Below are 14,334 nucleotides of genomic sequence, written 5' to 3'. Positions count from 1 at the left end.
GTGAGCACGCCCTGACAAGAAGGAAACGAGATGCCTATAGCAATTCTTACGGATCACAAGAATTTGTTGTATATCGAGGGAGCTCGTCGCCTAGGAGCCCGCCAAGCCAGATGGTCACTCTTTTTTTCGAGGTTCAACTTTGTTATCTCCTACCTTCCTGGGACAAAAAACGTTAAAGCAGATGCTCTGTCCCGTCAATTTTCTCTTGAGGATAATTCTGAGGATCAACTCAAATCTATTCTTCCATCCAAACTTATTCTTTCGTCCACTAACTTTGAGGCGTTAATGGATATCGTTCTTCAGCAAAACCAGATTCCGGATAACCTTGCGGTTCCTGAGGGTCGGCTGTTTACTTCTCCTTCTTTGTGCAAACAGGTCCTAGAATGGGGACACTTTTCCAAATCGGCAGGTCATCCTGGGGTTAATGGATATCGTTCTTCAGCACAACCAGATTCCGGATAACCTTGCGGTTCCTGAGGGTCGGCTGTTTACTTCTCCTTCTTTGTGCAAACAGGTCCTAGAATGGGGACACTTTTCCAAATCGGCAGGTCATCCTGGGGTTAATGGATATCGTTCTTCAGCAAAACCAGATTCCGGATAACCTTGTGGTTCCTGAGGGTCGGCTGTTTACTTCTCCTTCTTTGTGCGAACAGGTCCTAGAATGGGGACACTTTTCCAAATCGGCAGGTCATCCTGGGGCTAAAAGGACTTTGGACCTCATCTCCCGGATGTTCTGGTGGCCTCGGTTGCAGAAGGATGTTAAGGACTTTGTACTTGCGTGACCAACATGTGCCAGGACTAAAACTTCTAGAAATCTTCCTGCCGGGTTACTTCAGCCATTGCCTGTTCCGGTTCGGCTATGGACACACTTATCCATGGATTTCGTGGTGGATCTACCTAATTCTAAAGGTATGAACACTATTCTTGTAGTAGTAGATCGGTTCTCCTAGCAATTACATTTCGTACAACTCAAAGGCTTGTATAGCTCTCTGAAACTTGCTAAGATATTCATCAAGGAGATCTTTCGTCTTCACGGGGTTCCTACAGTGATTGTATCTGATAGAGGATCACAGTTCATATCTACATTTTGGCACTCTTTTTGTCTTCAGTTGGGCATATCTCTTCACTTTTCTTCAGGGTATCACCCGCAGACTAATGGAAAGATGGAGAGGACTAATCAGTCGTTAGAGCAATTCATTCGGTGCTTCGTGTCTAATTCCCAGGACGATTGGTCGGAACTTCTTCCTTGAGCGAAATTCGCCCACAATAACCTTCGTAATGAATCAACCACTGAATCTCCTTTTTTCATCAATTACGGATTCCATCCAGCTACTCTTCCTCTTACAGTCTCTACCTCAGGGGTTTCAGCCGCTGACGACAGAATTAGGGAACTTCAAGTTCAATGGAAAAGAACTCAAGAACACATCAAATCGACCTTTGAGCTACAGAAACATCAGGCTGATCGCCATCGTAGACCCGCTCCTAAATTCAAGCCCGGTGACAAAGTCTGGCTGTCCTCTATAACTATTAGGTTAAAAGTTCCGTCAATGAAGTTTGCTCCTAGATTCCTCGGTCTGTTCTCCATTTCTGAAAAGATCAATCCGGTAGCGTATTGTTTGTCTTTGCCTTCTTCCATGAGAATTCCCTCAGTTTTTCATGTGTCCTTGCTCAAACCGGTGATCCATTCCCGTCCTTCCCATCACTTCCGTCTTGGTACAGGGTCAGCCTGAATACGAGATGCAATCCATCCTAGATTCCAAATTCTCTTGTGGCTCCTTATACTATCTCGTCCATTGGAAAGGATTCAATCCAGAGGAAAGGTCTTGGGTACCTTATGATCGGATTCATGCAGCAAGGATGATTAGAAGATTCCATTTGAACTTCCCAGAAAAGCCTTCACGGAGTTGCCCGGAGGTCGCTCCTAGAGGGGGGGGTACTGTGAGAATTCGCCATACAGGCGGTTCTGTCCTCTTAACCCTCACCTGTCCTGCAGGCTCCAGAAGCAATCCAGCCAGGCACTCCAGCGCTGGTTCTCGTTTGCGGCACACGGTCTCTGTCTGTTCCTGCGGTTCCCAAGGCTAGTGTGTACTATCCCTCTGGCAGCGGTGACGCGCTACGCATGCGTGGTGAGCATTCCTCCCGGTCTTCCGTGGCCTCCGTTCCCAGACTCTGCCCCCACTCTGATGACAGCAGTAGGCGGCGCAGCAGCACACGGTCCTTCCCCCACGTATCTGGCCCCGCCTCAGGTCTCCGCCCCCGTACTGATGCGGGTGTCGTGATGCATGATACTGGTGCGCGACCGGGTCGCCAACGTAATGCGCGGGTTACGTGCGCTCTCCAGAGGGCCCACCCCCACTCCTAATCGGCTGCACAATAGGACGTACCTGCGCGATCCAGCAGCTATCAGTGAGGGCTCCTCCACTTCCTGGTTGCCTCCCATTGGTGGGAGGTCCTATTTATACCCTCTCAGTGCTCTCCTGCTTTGCCGAGCATAACTCCTGTTTGTGTGAAGCTGTACTCATCACCTTGTGCCTGTCTGCCTGAACCCTGCTGCCTGAACCCTGCTGCCTGAACCCTGCTGCCTCAACCCTGCTGCCTGAACCCTGCTGCCTGACCCTGCCTGGATACGACTCTGTGATACTCTCCTGCACTGACCTTGGCTTTGGAACCACGACGCCGCTGCTCTCTCCTGCACTGACCCTGGCTCTGGCTCTACGACTATTCTACGCTCTCCAATCCTGACTCTGGCTACGTACCCCAACGATCCGCTACTCTATGCTCCAAGACCTGGCAAGTACCTCATTTACGCTGTCTTCTATTACCCTGATCTAGCCTGCAAGACTATCCTACAATCTAGACGCGCCCCCGCGGTTCTGGTTGGCGTTCTATACAATTCCCTACCTTAGCCCTGCGGTCGCGCCTCGTTTGTGGTGAGCTACGTGTTACAAAGCCACACTCACAGACCGGGACTCTGACATCCCCTCAACACGCCGTAAGTCCACAACGGGCCCCCAGTGATCAGTGAAGTAAATTAAAGTCCTGTGGGTAGCGCAAGCAGGATCAGAGACACAGGTAGTATTGCAGGAGAGTGTCCAATGTAGTATAAAGAGCCCCAATTTGTTTATATTACATTGGACACTCTCCTGCAATACTACCTGTGTCTCTGATCCTGCTTGCACTACCCACGGGACTTTCGTTTACTTCACTGATCACTGGGGGGCCCTGTCATGATAGAGAGGATTTGGCCCGGGATTAAAGGGGTTACACCCCATTTGGCCACCCTCTACTCTCACCTGGGAAGCAAGGGGTTAACTGGACTGAGGTCCAGTAATGTGTTTTGCCTTGCTTCAATATCCAAATGTTTATTCCCCTGTGTAAATGTATTGTGTTATCCTGGTGTTTGCACTCACACATACACTAGGGTTGATGCGGGAGGGAAGGGGTTAATGTTAAAATAGTGATTATAGCCCTTTGTGTAATTTTCCCACCTTTTCAGGCTCCATTTTGCAGCGGTCCATAGGTCGCCATTGAGCCTCCATGCTTTCTAATGGCAGAAGTAGCGGTTTTGGACCTGTTTTCCAGTGACGACCAGCAGGTGGCGCCCGAGAGGAGGAGCGGCGGTTTCCCATTGTAAGTCAATGGGCTCATTGACTTCAATGGAGATTCCTCAACGCCGGCCTCGAGGAACAGGTTGGCAGCCATCCAAACCGCAGACCGCCAAAGCGGATACAATGTCTTTTAAAAGAGTTTAATCACTACAGTCAAGTTCAACGACAATTGGCGTGGGAATCTTGGGTTCTAGGGCCCCTGGGAATAAAGTTCTTTTTGTCCCTAACCCCTAAGAACCCCACACACGATCCACACCGGGTCCGGGAATGAAGGACCCCCGTAAGGGGTCGAGCAGAGAAGGAGGGTCGCACCATTGAATCCAATGGCGGCGGGCGCCATGCATTGTCAATGGCGGCGCCGGCCATTGTTTCCAATGGGGAAAAGCCGCATGGCGAAAAAACGACTAAGTGTGAAATGTTGAAATGTGTAACTCCATATCTCCGGTTCTGGAATGACCAGAGGGATGGGATTTGGGTGACATATAGCCAAGGTTCCGGCTTTAATGCATGCCCATTCCTAGCCCCCTCAGACCAACCAGACGGAGTGTGGACGCAGATAAAGATTTGTGAATTTTTTCATAGACTTCAATGGCGGCGGTTCCTCCATTGAAAGTCTATGGCAGGAAACTCCATTGACTACAACGGTGGAGTTGCTCCATTGAAACCCATGGCGGCGGAGCCCGTTGTTTTCAATGGGGATTTAGTGAAACGCTGAGATTTCTTTTTAGCGGAGATTTTTATAATAAAATATGAAACGGTTTATGTGATATTTGTACAACTCCGGTTTCGAAGGTCGTAGCGGGCTGATATTTGGACCGTATAGTGTACCACTTCCAGCATTAAGGTCTGGAAAGCTTGGACCCGCTGGACCTACCAGAACCGGGTCTTTTAACATGTGTAGGTATTAAAATGTATATGGGGTTTTGGGTCTGCTCTGAAAACTGCAGACTCCATCTGCTATGTTAATAGGCAGGAAGAGCATCCTGCAAGAATTAACATAGCCCGGAGATCAAAGGCTAACTGTCCTAATTGTTTAAACTGGGGGCAGGAACCAAGGAACTGAGTGTTTTTTTAAGTGTGATACTTCACACTTACAGGGAAGCCAAAATCTCCTTCAAAGAGATTTTTGCTAGACAGCTCGGCGCCTTGAGTGTAAGAGAAGGGTTGAAATGGTATATAAGTCAGAGTCACCCCTTACTCAATTGTCTTCATGTGTCCTTCATGTGTCTTCATGATCTGCATGTATTGCTGTGATGTCAACTGAATTATGGAAGAAATGGCCCATTCTGTATCCTGATGGCTTTCTTGTCCTAACCTTTAAGTAGGTGTCCATATTTTGTATGTTATTTGTATATCTCGTGTGTTCACCTTTTTCAAGGAATAAATTATATTTTATCATATCTAAGTCTCGTCCGGTTCAACCCAGTTATATCTTTGGTGGTGTATTATTATAGCCTGTCACAAATCTCCCGTCACAGGCCCATTGTGTACCTATGGCGTGTTGAGGTGACGTCAGAGTCCCGGTCTGTGAGTGTGGCGAGTCGGAAGCTTTACTGTTCCCTGACGGGCTTTGAGCTGAAGCGGATTGGATGGAGCAGGAGAGATTTGTTTCCCATCTTCCAGAGTGGTAACATGCACTCAAACATGCCCTGCTTATATGATTAGTCTTTCTTGTACGTGCAATCATTTACACTTTATTATTGTCACAATATAATACTACAATTGTATGCTGCAAGAAGGTTTGTAAGAATGCTCAAATATCCAGCTGCAAAATAATCATTCAATCCCAAGAATAGGTAGGTGTGTGCCATGAAGTGAGTTAGTCCTGATTAAGGTAAAGCCATAGTTCCCTGAAAACTGAAAGTGCATGAGAGACTCACCACAAACAATTTCATTGGGGGCTAGCAAGGCATAATAGCCCAGATTACTCATGGACACCTCCTTGTAGTGGATGATGTGCTGCTGCTGATAGATCCAAGGTAAAACGAAATTGCTTTTACTCCAATAAAGAATTGTTATTTGGATCCCCTCCTGACTCCAGTCGCTGATGGTGCTCTACTTCTTTCGTTTTACAATTGTATGCTACCTGTATGCATTGTGTTATGTGACTCATCTGATACATTGTATTATATGCCCAGGCCTGTGTGATGCACTGTATTATCTGTCCGGTCTCTGTGTGATATAATTTATTTTATGCCCTGTCCCTGTGTGATACAGAGTATGTATGATTTGTCCGTGTGATAGTGTGTGATCTGTCCCTGCATGATACATTGTATTATATGTCCCTGTGTGATACATTGTATTATATGTCCCCGTGTGATACATTGTATTATATGTCCCCGTGTGATACATTGTATTATCTGTCCCTGTGTGATAGTGTGTGATCTGTCCCTGCATGATACATTGTATTATATGTCCCTGTGTGATACAGTGTATATATGATCTGTCCCTGTGATAGTGTGTGATCTGTCCCTGCGTGATACATTGTATTATATGTCCCTGTGTGATACGGTGTATATATGATCTGTCCCTGTGTGATACGGTGTATTATCTGTCCCTGTGCGATACATTGTATTATCTGTCCCTGTGTGATACATTGTATTATCTGTCCCTGTGTGATACATTGTATTATCTGTCCCTGTGTGATACGGTGTATTATCTGTCCCTGTGTGAAACATTGTATTATCTGTCCCTGTGTGATACATTGTATTATCTGTCCCTTTGTGATACATTGTATTATCTGTCCCTGTGTGATACGGTGTATTATCTGTACCTGTGTGATACATTGTATTATCTGTCCCTGTGTGATACGGTGTATTATCTGTACCTGTGTGATACGGTGTATTATCTGTCCCTGTGTGATACGTTGTATTATCTGTACCTGTGTGATACGTTGTATTATCTGTCCCTGTGTGATACGTTGTATTATCTGTCCCTGTGTGATACGGTGTATTATCTGTCCCTGTGTGATACATTGTATTATAGGTCCCTGCGTGATACATTGTATTATATGTCCCTGCGTGATACATTGTATTATATGTCCCTGTGTGATACAGTGTATTATATGTCCCTGTGTGATACAGTGTATTATATGTCCCTGTGTGATACAGTGTATATATGATTTGTCCGTGTGATAGTGTGTGATCTGTCCCTGTGTGATAAGGTGTATTATCTGTCCCTGTGTGATACATTGTATTATATGTCCCTGTGTGTTACAGTGTATATATGATCTGTCTGTGTGATAGTGTATTATCTGTCCCTGTGTGATACATTGTATTATATGTCCCTGTGTGTTACAGTGTATATATGATCTGTCTGTGTGATAGTGTATTATCTGTCCCTGTGTGATACATTGTATTATATGTCCCTGTGTGATACATTGTATTATATATCCCTGTGTGATACATTGTATTATATGTCCCCATGTGATACATTGTATGTATGATTTGTCCGTGTGATAGTGTGTGATCTGTCCCTGTGTGATAAGGTGTATTATCTGTCCCTGTGTGATACATTGTATTATATGTCACTGTGTGATACGTTGTATTATCTTTCCCTGTGTGATACAGTGTATTTTCTGTCCCTTTGTGATACATTGTATTATCTGTCCCTGTGTGATACATTGTATTATCTTTCCCTGTATGATACATTGTATTACAGTATCTGTCCCTGTGTGATACGGTGTATTATCTGTCCCTGTGTGATACATTGTATTATCTTTCCCTGTGTGATACGTTGTATTATCTGTCCCTGTGTGATACATTGTATTATCTGTCCCTGTGTGATACATTGTATTATCTGTCCCTGTGTGATACATTGTATAATCTGTCCCTGTGTGATGCGTTGTATTATCTGTCCCTGTGTGATACATTGTATTATCTGTCCCTGTGTGATACATTGTATTATATGTCCCTGTGTGATACATTGTATTATCTGTCCCTGTGTGATACGGTGTATTATCTGTCCCTGTGTGATACGGTGTATTATCTGTCCCTGTGTGATACATTGTATACATTGTATTATGTGTCCCTGTGTGATACATTGTATTATCTGTCCGTGTGATACATTGTATAATCTGTCCCTGTGTGATACATTGTATAATCTGTCCCTGTGTGATACGGTGTATTATCTGTCCCTGTGTGATACGGTGTATTATCTGTCCCTGTGTGATACATTGTATACATTGTATTATCTGTCCCTGTGTGATACATTGTATAATCTGTCCCTGTGTGATACATTGTATAATCTGTCCCTGTGTGATACGTTGTATTATCTGTCCCTGTGTGATACGGTGTATTATATGTCCCTGTGTGTTACAGTGTATATATGATCTGTCCGTGTGATAGTGTATTATCTGTCCCTGTGTGATACATTGTATTATATGTCCCTGTGTGATACATTGTATTATATGTCCCCGTGTGATACATTGTATTATCTGTCCCTGTGTGATACATTGTATTATCTGTCCCTGTGTGATACAGTGTATGTATGATTTGTCCGTGTGATAGTGTGTGATCTGTCCCTGTGTGATAAGGTGTATTATCTGTCCCTGTGTGATACATTGTATTATATGTCACTGTGTGATAAGTTTGTAATATCTTTCCCTGTGTGATACAGTGTATTTTCTGTCCCTTTGTGATACATTGTATTATCTGTCCCTGTGTGATACATTGTATTATCTTTCCCTGTATGATACATTGTATTACAGTATCTGTCCGTGTGATACGGTGTATTATCTTTCCCTGTGTGATACGTTGTATTATCTGTCCCTGTGTGATACATTGTATTATCTGTCCCTGTGTGATACGGTGTATTATCTGTCCCTGTGTGATACGGTGTATTATCTGTCCCTGTGTGATACATTGTATTATCTGTCCCTGTGTGATACGGTGTATTATCTGTCCCTGTGTGATACGGTGTATTATCTGTCCCTGTGTGATACGTTGTATTATCTTTCCCTGTGTGATACATTGTATTATCTGTCCCTGTCTGATACGGTGTATTATCTGTCCCTGTGTGAAACATTGTATTATCTGTCCCTGTGTGATACATTGTAGTATTTGTCCCTTTGTGATACGGTGTATTATCTGTCCCTGTGTGAAACATTGTATTATCTGTCCCTGTGTGATACATTGTAGTATTTGTCCCTTTGTGATACGGTGTATTATCTGTCCCTGTGTGAAACATTGTATTATCTGTCCCTGTGTGATACATTGTAGTATTTGTCCCTTTGTGATACGGTGTATTATCTGTCCCTGTGTGAAACATTGTATTATCTGTCCCTGTGTGATACATTGTAGTATCTGTCCCTTTGTGATACGGTGTATTATATGTCACTGTGTGATAAGTTTGTAATATCTTTCCCTGTGTGATACATTGTATTATCTTTCCCTGTATGATACATTGTATTACAGTATCTGTCCGTGTGATACGGTGTATTATCTTTCCCTGTGTGATACGTTGTATTATCTGTCCCTGTGTGATACGGTGTATTATCTGTCCCTGTGTGATACGGTGTATTATCTGTCCCTGTGTGATACATTGTATTACAGTATCTGTCCCTGTGTGATACGGTGTATTATCTGTCCCTGTGTGATACGGTGTATTATCTGTCGCTGTGTGATACGTTGTATTATCTTTGCCTGTGTGATACATTGTATTATCTGTCCCTGTGTGATACGTTGTATTATCTGTCCCTGTGTGATACATTGTATTATCTGTCCCTGTGTGAAACATTGTATTATCTGTCCCTGTGTGATACATTGTAGTATCTGTCCCTTTGTGATATGGTGTATTATCTGTCCCTGTGTGAAACTTTGTATTATCTGTCCCTGTGTGATACATTGTATTATCTGTCCCTGTGTGATACGTTGTATTATCTGTCCCTGTGTGAAACATTGTATTATCTGTCCCTGTGTGATACATTGTATTATCTGTCCCTGTGTGATACGGTGTATATAAGATCTGTCCGTGTGATAGTGTGTGATCTGTCCCTGTGTGATACATTGTATTATCTGTCCCTGTGTGATACATTGTATTATCTGTCCCTGTGTGATACGGTGTATATAAGATCTGTCCGTGTGATAGTGTGTGATCTGTCCCTGTGTGATACATTGTATTATCTGTCCCTGTGTGATACATTGTATTATCTGTCCCTGTGTGATACGGTGTATATAAGATCTGTCCGTGTGATAGTGTGTGATCTGTCCCTGTGTGATACATTGTATTATCTGTCCCTGTGTGATACGTTGTATTATCTGTCCCTGTGTGAAACATTGTATTATCTGTCCCTGTGTGATACATTGTATTATATGTCCCTGTGTGATACATTGTATTATCTGTCCCTGTGTGATACATTGTATTATCTGTCCCTGTGTGATACGGTGTATATAAGATCTGTCCGTGTGATAGTGTGTGATCTGTCCCTGTGTGATACATTGTATTATCTGTCCCTGTGTGATACGGTGTATATATGATCTGTCCCTGTGTGATAGTGTGTGATCTGTCCCTGTGTGACATTGTATTATATGTCCCTGTGTGATACATTGTATTATCTGTCCCTGTGTGATACAGTGTATTATCTTGTCCGTGCATCAATAAAGATAAAAAAAAAAAAGAAAAGAAAACTTTATTGTTCTTCAGACGATGCGGACAGAGAGGAATTGCAGTGGAATCTCATTCTAGTCTAAGGTCACAGGAAGGTGAGAGTGTGAGAGTGTATACAAGAGAGAGGGGTGTGTGTTTGTGCGTGTCTCACTGTGTGTGTGTGTGTGTGTGTGTGTGTGTGTGTGTGTGTATATATATATATATATATATATATATTTATATATCTGTGTGTGCCACTGTGTGTATGTGTATATATATGTGTGTGTATGTGTGTATATATATGTCTGTCACTGTGTGTGTGTGTGTGTGTGTGTGTGTGTGTGTGTGTGTGTGTGTATATATATATATATATATATATATGTGTGCCACTGTGTGTATGTGTATATATATGTGTGTGTATGTGTGTATATATATGTCTGTCACTGTGTGTATGTGTGTGTGTGTGTGTGTGTGTGTGTGTGTGTGTGTGTGTGTGTGTCTCACTGTGCATATATGTGTGTGTGTGTGTGTGTGTGTGTGTGTGTGTGTGTGTATATATATATTGTATGTCTTTATTTATATAGCGCCAAAAGTGTACTCAGCGCTTCACAAAGAATACAGTGCACGGAATTATAATTATACAATAAGTGCAGCAAAATCAGACAATAAGAAAGGAAATCCCTGCCCGAAGAGCTTACAATCTAAGATGTTTAATGGGAAACTTACAGAGACAGTAGGTGACGGAGTAAGTGCTGTAGATGGCAGTGCTTGGTCACAATGGGTGGTAGGAGTGACTGAGTGTGGGACAATAGCCATGAGTGCAGGCTATTAGGATGCTTGATTTGTGGGGTAAAATGTAAGGAAGGTATATATATATATATATGTATATATATATATATATATATATGTGTGTATATATAAAAGCATTTCGTTAGCCACAGAACAGTATCATCTATTTTGATTTTATATATATATATAAATATATATATATAAAATCAAAAAATAAATAGATGATACTGTTCTGTGGCTAACGAAATGCTTTTATATATACACACACACATATATATATATATATATATATATATATATATATATATATATATATATATATATATATATATACACCTTCCTTACATTTTACCCCACAAATCAAGCATCCTAATAGCCTGCACTCATGGCTATTGTCCCACACTCAGTCACTCCTACCACCCGTTGTGACCAAGCACTGCCATCTACAGCACTTACTCCGTCACCTACTGTCTCTGTAAGTTTCCAATTAAACATCTTAGATTGTAAGCTCTTCGGGCAGGGATTTCCTTTCTTATTGTCTGATTTTGCTGCACTTATTGTATAATTATAATTCCGTGCACTGTATTCTTTGTGAAGCGCTGAGTACACTTTTGGCGCTATATAAATAAAGACATACAATATATATATATATATATATACACACACACACACACACACACATATATATACACAGTGACACACACACACACACACATATATACTGTACACACACAGTTATATACACACACATATATATACACATACACACAGTGGCACACTTATATATATATATATATATATATATATATATATATATATATATATATATATATATATATATATACAGTGTTCGACAAACCTATACATTTGCTCGCCCCGGGCGAGTGGATTTAACCCCCGGGCGAGTAAATATTGGCCCAAGCAGCACACGTTTGGTACTAGGTGGCGAGTAGATTTTTTGGTGATTTGTCAACCACTGTGTATATATATGCAAATTTTGGAAGCTGGCAATATTTGATTTTTCAACGGCTGTAGCCTCATGTGACAGCCTCTGGACCAATCAAATGCCAGTACGCCCGCGACGCCGCCGCAAAGCATAACTTTCGCTAGCGGCGACGGGTGACGTCACCCGTTGCGTCGCCGGCATTACAAGCTGTAAGGGCTGATCATTTCTGAACACTGAGAAGATTACATACATCAGGTAATATATATATATATATATATATATTTATTATTATTATATATTTATTATTATTATATATTTGTTTTTTTATTGGGTTTTTCTTGATTGTACAGACAAATATGTTTCTAATGTGGCTGCAGCTCTGGTTGATTATTGTTTTTGTATAGCGCTGCTAGTTTTACGTAGCGCTTTACAGAGACATTTTGCAGACACAGTCCCTGCCCCGCAGAGCTTACAATCTATGTTTCTGATGCCTGAGGCACATGGAGATAAGGTGACTTTCCCAAGGTCACAAGGATTTGACACCGGGAATTGAACCAGGTACCCCTGCTTCAAACTCTGTGTCCGTCAGTGTCTTTACTCACTGAGCCTCTCCTTGATCTGCAGCATTACCACCACTTCTGGGTGGCTGCTCTTTGTGTCCTCCCCACCTGTCATTTCCAATACCTGTAGCTTTGTGATTATTTTATTTATAGAAAGGTAATTTACACACAAATAAAATTGATTAGATTCAAAGGTACAGCCCCGCATTGCGCAAATGTTGATGTGAAATAATAATTGTGGGACTTTTACAAACGGCTGCCTTTGCAAAATATACTGGTAATAAACTGTCCCCTTGGAATAACACCAGCATTTATTTTCAGCGTTAAACATGAGCCCCCTGGGAAAGCAGAGCGTAAGATTATCATTTATTCTTGTGTATCTGTAGGTGTTTCACTTTGGAACATAACATTTAAAAAGATACCAAACGTTCCAAAAAGCGTATTAAAAACTAGCAGCGAAGCTGTTCTGTGGCTGTCTGATTTCATATTAGTGCAAATGCTGTATTAATTGTTAGCTGGACAGCACCTTTAATATGAGAGAGACAGAAAGACAGAGAGACACGTGTTTCTGAAAGTCTGCATGTCGTGCACACCAGTTATCAGAAAAGTTACAGACAGGGAATATTACTCGCCAATGAGTCGCAGTACCCGTAGAAGTGCAGATTCATTGCAGTAATTGTGATAGGGGTTATAGGCCCTTCCAAACCTCACAGGGTACATGTAACAGCTCTGTACACATGAAAAAGAGATCTGTTAGGTTTGGAAAGCTCTGTACACATGAAGAAGAGATCTGTGAGGTTTGGGTAGCTCTGTACACATGAAGAAGAGACCTGTGAGGTTTGGAAAACTCTGTACACGTGAAGAAGAGACCTGTGAGGTTTGGAAAGCGCTGTGTTGTGTATTGAATCTGAAATTCTACCAATGGTAGATATTTATCAAGAGCCGCAAGCTGTTATTACAATAATTTGTGTGTTGGCTCTGGGTTGTATTATATTAAAGTCTGCTGTACATGTGCTGTGCTTGTAAAGTTAATGGGGAGAGGTTACATGAGGACTTCGCAGAGAGAGTACATGACAAAGGGGGGGGGGATATGTGAGAGAGGTGGTGAAGGGGGGGATATGTGAGGAGGGAGAGGGGAGGTGACACGGGATGTGCGAGGTGGGAGAGAGGAGGTGACACGGGGGGATATGTGAGGTAAGAGGGGAGGTGACACAGGGGGGATATATGAGGAGGGAGAGGTGACACGGGGATATGTGAGAGGGGAGGTGACCCGGGGGGGATATGTGAGGAGGGAGAGGGGAGGTGACACGGGGGGGATATGTGAGGAGGGAGAGAGGTGACACGGGGGGGATATGTGAGCGAGAGAGGTGACGACACGGGGGGATATGTGAGGAGGGAGAGAGGTGACACGGGGGGATCTGTGAGGAGGGAGAGAGGCGGTGACACGGGGGATATTCGAGGAGGGAAAGAGGTGACACGGGGGGGATATGTGAGGAGGGAGAGAGGTGACACGGGGGATATGTGAGGAGGGAGAGAGGTGACACGGGGGGGATATGAGGCGGGAGAGAGGCGGTGAGACGGGGGATATGCGAGGAGGGAGACAGGTGACACGGGGGGATATGTGAGGCGGGAGAGAGGCGGTGACACGGGGGATATGTGAGGAGGGAGAGAGGAGGTGACACGGGGGATACGTGAGGTGGGAGAGAGGAGGTGACACGGGGGGTATGTGAGGAGGGAAAGAGGTGACACGGGGGGATATGAGAGGTGACACGGGAGGATATGTGAGGAGGGAGAGAGGAGGTGACACAGGGGATATGTGAGGTGGGAGAGGAGGTGACGGGGGGAT

At 43.3% G+C, this 14,334-nt stretch overlaps 1 protein-coding gene across 1 annotated transcript in view; it reads left to right on the top strand.

The window, feature by feature from the left end:
• Positions 1-10,238: 10,238 nt before the first annotated feature.
• Positions 10,239-14,334, top strand: part of AGL (amylo-alpha-1,6-glucosidase and 4-alpha-glucanotransferase) — a 340,722-nt gene continuing 336,626 nt past the window's right edge. The window contains exon 1 of the mRNA XM_075617125.1: positions 10,239-10,309. The gene's annotated coding sequence lies outside the window, so the exon portion shown is untranslated. The remainder of the gene's footprint in view (positions 10,310-14,334) is intronic.

The sequence above is a fragment of the Ascaphus truei genome, chromosome 10 (genome assembly GCF_040206685.1).
Source record: "Ascaphus truei isolate aAscTru1 chromosome 10, aAscTru1.hap1, whole genome shotgun sequence".
Lineage (NCBI taxonomy): Eukaryota > Metazoa > Chordata > Amphibia > Anura > Ascaphidae > Ascaphus > Ascaphus truei.
Note: the sequence above shows the minus strand (reverse complement) of the source record. Positions and strands in the feature narration are given on the sequence as shown.